This window comes from Rhinolophus sinicus, linkage group LG10, assembly GCF_036562045.2.
Source record: "Rhinolophus sinicus isolate RSC01 linkage group LG10, ASM3656204v1, whole genome shotgun sequence".
NCBI lineage: Eukaryota > Metazoa > Chordata > Mammalia > Chiroptera > Rhinolophidae > Rhinolophus > Rhinolophus sinicus.
In genome coordinates this window covers 67177824-67184649 of record NC_133759.1, presented here as the reverse complement: position 1 = coordinate 67184649, position 6826 = coordinate 67177824, and the positions used below count along the sequence as shown (strand labels likewise).

Sequence of the window (6826 nt, the reverse complement as noted above, 5' to 3'; positions counted from 1 at the left end):
GATATGTTTTTAAAAAACATGATACAACCATCCTAATTTTATCAGTATACATTAGAATCCTTATTTGTCAGTTTATTAACAGATAGCTCACAGACGAGTAAGATTATTAACAAGGTAAAATTGGTAGTTCAAAATAATCATGGGAAATAAAGTATAGCATAGCAAATATAGTCAATAATATTGTAAGAACTATGTATGGTGTCACATGGGTACTAGATTTATTGGGGTGATCACTTTGTAAGTTATATAAATGTCTAATCACTATGTTGTACACCTGAAACTAATATAATATTGTATGTCAACTATAATTGAAAAATAAGCAATTATTCAACAAACACAAAAACCAATATGCATTTAAAAATACTTAATTTCAATGATAGGAGTAGATATACATAATACTGTAATACTTATCGCTTCTCGGCCTTTTGGCTAAGATCAAGTGTAATATTGTAATACTTAGAGGCCAAGACACATGCATAAAAATGTTCATGCAATATATGTATGTATTGTTCATGGGAACAACCCAAGTTTATATCAACATGGGAATTGATAAACACAGCATGGTAGAAATTTATGAAATGAAACATAATTCCACAATTCCAATGAATGCTGCTCAACTGCATCTCTCTGCATGTATCTACATTAAAAATTATTGTGTATAAATGCAAAGTTAATAATAATATGCATGATATATCATTTATTTAAATTATTTCAAGCAATAGTAAGTAATTTTTGTGGATTTATACATTTTAGCCAAAAATGGAGCCATACACTTTTTATCCTCTATCATGATTAGTGAAGGAAACTAAACAGAACGGTTTTTAGTAAAGGAATTCATGCTGGGCATCTAGGAATGACCTTCACCCCACATCCTCTGTGCCAGCATAATTCAGAGGTAATTCACCATGGGAACAATCTACAGGAAGGAGGAATGGATGCAAGGAAGGCCTCTGCAGAGAAAGTTGCTGCTCCCACTTTTAAAATGTTGATTCATAGTGACAACTATCAGATGCAGACAGAAGTGACCTACGTTCACTTTCACATCTCGTATCACTGGAGCAAACATCAAACTAGCCAAACAGCTAACACTTCTAGAGGACCAAGGAAGCAAGGCAGTCTGCAGAATCATTTCTGCTGTGTTTCATCTGGAAGCATGGTGAAAAAGAAAATTTGGAGTATTCACTGCACAAGGGGATTGACAAGGGGATTGACAGACTGCATGCAACTTATTACTGCTATAGCAATAGAAGTAAGGGGCCACGGGGATGGGATTAGAAAAGGCACCACAGGGCCTCATTTCTCTCTGTATTTTATATTTATTTCTAAAAAGTATCATAGACAAATAAAAAAATTGTAAGCAAGTTTAACCTAGGTGCTAGATTTCTAAATATGTCATATTATTTCCACTCTTATCTGTATATTTGAAATATTTCAAGATATAGTATACATTTGTTCTTTCTATTAAAGTATTCTGAATTTGAAATATACTGGGAGTGCCAAAAAAATGTATACAAGTGGACATTTTGGTCAGTGTTGCTCAAGCAGTAGTTCGCCATAATCAGGAGTGTCTAGACACTGATAGTAAACACTTTGGGCACCTCTTGTAATTGCAGAAGTCAAACATGACTTGTATTCATCTTTTGTTATAGGTATATATTGAGTATTACAATTTTAATACAGTTTTCCTGTCTTAAAATGTGTATACATTTTTTGGCACCCTCTGTATACTTTTGTCTATTGATAAGATTGATAAGATGTTATAAAATTGAGGACAATTATCTTGTTCAATCCTTGGTAGTCATAAAAACTATCCAAAAGAAATCTCTCTTCGGGAATACATAATGACACATTACAAAGTCAGATAACGAAATTTGTCCCTCAGCATATTTCTAGAAGGCAGATTTTTATCATATTTTCTTTATATACATAGATTCGTTATAATGAATGATATACTAATTACATTTTGAAGTGAAAGTATGTACTTTTATTTAACACCAATAATCAGTCTAAGGTTTGTGTGTGTGTGTGTGTGTGTGTGTGTGTGTGTGTGTGTGTGTGACTTTAACCAGTTTTGGCTTCTTGTCTTTACATTCAAACAACAAGAATCACTGTTTTATTGTTCAAACCTTGTAATATAACTGAACTATTGTACACCAGACACGGGCTAAATTCACTTAACAGTTCAGAGAGAGGACACTTGACTGCTGGGAGGCTCAGTTCACTGCCAGGTGTTGCCATGACAACCACACAACTTTGCATCCTGTAAGTTTGTTAATAAAAGATCCTTACTGATCCTTACTAATTCCCCTTAATTCTTCTAAAATATTAAAGCTCCAATTAACCACTGGTTCCCACGGAGGGATGATAAAGCTTTAACTATTGCTAATTGGGAGGCTACTTAACAAGGCTCTGTGGGTGCTCAATTTAACCAAACTCATTAAAAGTTTTTGCCACAATCCCAGGAGCCTTATGTAATGAGCCCAGACACTGCTCTTCCAATTAAGGTATTTCCCTTCCATGCTTGGAGCGCATTCACCTATGATTAGTGTCTTGCTGTTTGTTAGTGAATACTCCAACCCCACAGATGTAAGAGAAAAAAAAAGTGAATCAAAGATTCTTGGAAATTATCTAGATTTCCAGGCAGTGGAAAGTGTCTCTCTACTTCTGTTTACCAATTTCATTTAAAATATAGTAACAGAAGGCTCCACAGTATCTCTCAATACCTTTTAGAACATATATTAACATAAGTATGCACATGTGAGGGATTGGATAGTATGTCCAACAAACCCAGTAGTGATTAGGAAGGATTGTGTGGTAAACTCCCAAATCCAGAAGTCTGGGAAGATCCTGTTATTTCTAGTCACTCTTTGCTTATGAATAATTTAATATGTGAGCATTTAAAGAAACTAAACAAAAATGTCTTAACTTTTAGCAATCATTTTATTTTGTTGTCCCATATTTGACACAAAAAGGGAGGGCAGGGGAAGGAAGACTATCAACCTATTTTATTTCTGAGGTCCTTTACATCTTTTATTTCATACAACCATTACTTTTTTACTAATTAATGTATAGTTGACATATAATATTACATTAATTTCAGGAGTACAGCATAGTAATTTGACATTTATATTCCTTATGATGTTGTCATCACTATAAGTCTAGTAAACATCTTCACCATACGAAGTTATTACAATATTATTGACTGTGTTCTCTGTGCTGTACTTTACATTTCCATGACATTTATTCTATAACTGAAAGCTTGTACCTCTTATTTCCTTCATCTTTTTCACCTATCCTAGCACACTTCTCCGCTCTGGCAACCATCAGTTTATTTTGTTTCTTTGGGTCTGTTTCTGTTTTGTTTTGTTTGTTCATTTATCTTGCTTTTTTTTTTTTTTTTTGAGATACCACATATAAGTGAAATCATATGGCATTTGTCTTTCTCAGTCTCTCTTACTTCACTTAGCATAATATCCTCTAGGTCCATCCATGTTGTTGTAAATTGTAATATTTCATTCATTTTTATGCCTGAATAATATTCTTTTGTATATATATTACATCACATCTTCTCTATCAATTCATCTCTTGATGGACACCTAGGTCGCTTCCATATCTTTGTTCTCATAAATAAATATAGATGTACATATTTCTTTTCAAATTAGTGTTTTTGTATATTTTGAGTAAATACCTAGTAGTAGAATGATGGGTCCTCTGGTAGAACTATTTTTAATTTTTTTTGACAAATCTCCATAATGTTTTCCATAGTGGCTGCACCAATTTACAACCCCACCAACAGTGCACGAGGGTTCCCTTTTCTTCACATCCTCGCCAACACTTACTGTTTGTTTTTTCAATAATAGCCACTTTGACAGGTGTGAGGGGTTATCTTATTATAGTGTTGATTTCCTTTTCTCTGATGATTAGTAACGTTAAGCATCTTTTCATATGTCTATTGGCCACCTGTATGTCCTCTTCCAAGAAATGTCTATTTAGGTCCTCTGCCCATTTTAATTGAATTATTTGTTTATTTGATGTTGACTTTCATGTGTTCTTTATATATTTTGGATAAAACCCTCTCTGAGATATATCATTTGAAAATATTCTTTCCTTCAATAGGTTATATTTTGCTTTTGTGAATCATTTCCTTCACTGTGCAAAAGTTTTTAGTTTGATGTAGTCCTATTTGTTTATTTTTTTGCTTTTGTTGTCATTGCCCAAGGAGACACATCCATAACCATACTGCTAAGACCAATGTCAAAGAGCTTACTGCCTATGTTTTCTTTTTTTTTTTTTTTTTTTTAAATTAAATTTATTGGGGTGACAATTGTTAGTAAAATTACATAGATTTCAGGTGTACAATTCTGTATTACATCATCTATAAATCCCATTGTGTGTTCATTACCCAGAGTCAGTTCTCCTTCCATCACCATATATTCGATCCCCCTTACCCTCATCTCCCACCCCCCACCCCCCGCCCCCCTTACCCTCTGGCAACCACTAAACTATTGTCTGTGTCTATGAGTTTCTGTTTCTCATTTGTTTGTCTTGTTCTTTTGTTGTTTTTGGTTTATATACCACATATCAGTGAAATCACATGGTTCTCTGCTTTTTCTGTCTGACTTGTTTTGCTCAGCATTACACTCTCAAGATCCATCCATGTTGTCACAAATGTTCCTATATCATCTTTTCTTACAGCCGAATAGTATTCCATTGTGTATATATACCACAACTTCTTTATCCATTCATCTATCGAAGGACATTTTGGTTGTTTCCATGTCTTGGCCACCGTAAACAAAGCTGCAATGAACATTGGAGCACACGTGTCTTTATCTCTAAATGTTTTCAGATTTTTTGGGTAGATACCCAGGAGAGGGATTGCTGGGTCATATGGCAATTCCATTCGTAATTCTTTGAGAAACCTCCACACTGCCTTCCATAACGGCTGCACCAGTCTGCATTCCCACCAACAGTGTATGAGGGTTCCTTTTTCTCCACAGCCTCTCCAACACTTGTTGCTATTTGTCTTGTTGATGATAGCCATTCTGACTGGGGTGAGGTGATATCTCATTGTGGTTTTGATTTGCATTTCTCTGATGATTAGTGATGTTGAGCATTCTTTCATATGTCTATTTGCCATTTGTATGTCCTCTTTGGAGAAATGTCTCTTCAAGTCCTCTGCCCATTTTTCAATTGGGTTGTTTGTTTTTTTGTTGTTGAGTTGCATGAGTTCCTTGTATATTCTGGATACTAGCCCCTTATCGGAGGCACTGTTTGCAAAAATCTTCTCCCATTCAGTTGGTGGCCTCTTTATTTTGTCAATGGTTTCTTTTGCTGTGCAGAAGCTTTTAAGTTTCATATAGTCCCATTCGTTTATTTTAGCTTTTACTTCCATTGCCTTTGGAGTCAAGTTCATAAAATGCTCTTTGAACCCAAGGTCCATAAGTTTAGTACCTATGTTTTCTTCTATGCAGTTTATTGTGTCAGGTCTTATGCTTAAGTCTTTGATCCATTTTGAATTAACTTTGGTACATGGTGACAAATAGCAGTCCAGTTTCATTCTTTTGCACGTGGCTATCCAATTCTCCCAGCACCATTTATTGAAGAGGCTGTCTTTGCTCCATTGTATGTTTTAGCTTCTTTGTCAAAAATTATCTGTCCATATTTATGTGGTTTTATTTCTGGGTTCTCAATTCTATTCCATTGGTCTATGTGTCTGTTTTTCTGCCAATACCATGCTGTTTTGATTATTGTAGCCCTGTAGTACAAGCCAAAGTCAGGAAGTGTGATACCTCCATTATTGTTCTTTTTCCTTAAGATTGCTTTGGCTATTCGGGGTCTTTTGTGGTTCCAAACAAATCTGATGATTGTTTGTTCTATTTCTTTAAAATATGCCATTGGGATTTTGATGGGGATTGCATTGAATCTGTATATTGCTTTGGGTAATATGGCCATTTTAACTATGTTGATTCTTCCAATCCATGAGCACGGAATGTCTTTCCATTTCTTTGTGTCTTCTTCAATTTCTTTCAAAAATGTCTTGTAGTTTTCAGCTTTTGGTCTTTCACATACTTCGTTAAGTTTATTCCTATACAATTTATTCTTTTTGCTGCAATTGCAAAAGTAACTTATTTTTGTATTTATTTCTCTGAGATTTCATTGTTAGTATATAGGAATGCAATGGACTTTTGTACGTTGATTTTGTAGCCGGCAACTTTACTGTATTCGTTGATTGTTTCTAATAGCTTTTTGGTGGAGTCTTTAGGGTTTTCTATATATAGCATCATGTCATCTGCAAAGAGTGATAATTTAACTTCTTCATTCCCAGTTTGGATGCCTTTTATTTCTTTCTCTTGCCTGATTGCTCTGGCAAGGACTTCCAACACTATGTTGAAAAGCAGAGGTGATAGGGGACATCCCTGTCGTGTTCCTGAACGTAGAGCAAAGGGCTTCAGTTTTTCTCCATTAATTATGAGATTAGCAGAGGGTTTGTCATATATGGCCTTTATTATGTTAAGGTATTTTCCTTCTATACCCATTTTATTAAGTGTTTTAATCATAAATGGATGTTGTATCTTGTCAAATGCTTTTTCTGCATCAATTGATATAATCATATGATTTTTGTCCTTTATTTTGTTTATGTGATGTATCACATTGATGGATTTGCGTATGTTGAACCATCCTTGTGCCCCGGGATGAACCCCACTTGGTCGTGATGAATAATCTTTTTAATGCATTGTTGTATTCGATTTGCTAGAATTTTATTTAGGATTTTTGCATCGGTATTCATTAGAGATATTGGTCTGTAGTTTTCTTTTTTTGTGTGATC

The 6826-nt window shown here is 34.5% G+C and overlaps 1 pseudogene; it reads left to right on the top strand.

The window, feature by feature from the left end:
• Positions 1-409: 409 nt before the first annotated feature.
• LOC141567384 (U2 spliceosomal RNA) lies at positions 410-574 on the top strand (annotated as a pseudogene).
• The last annotated feature ends 6252 nt before the right edge of the window (positions 575-6826 follow it).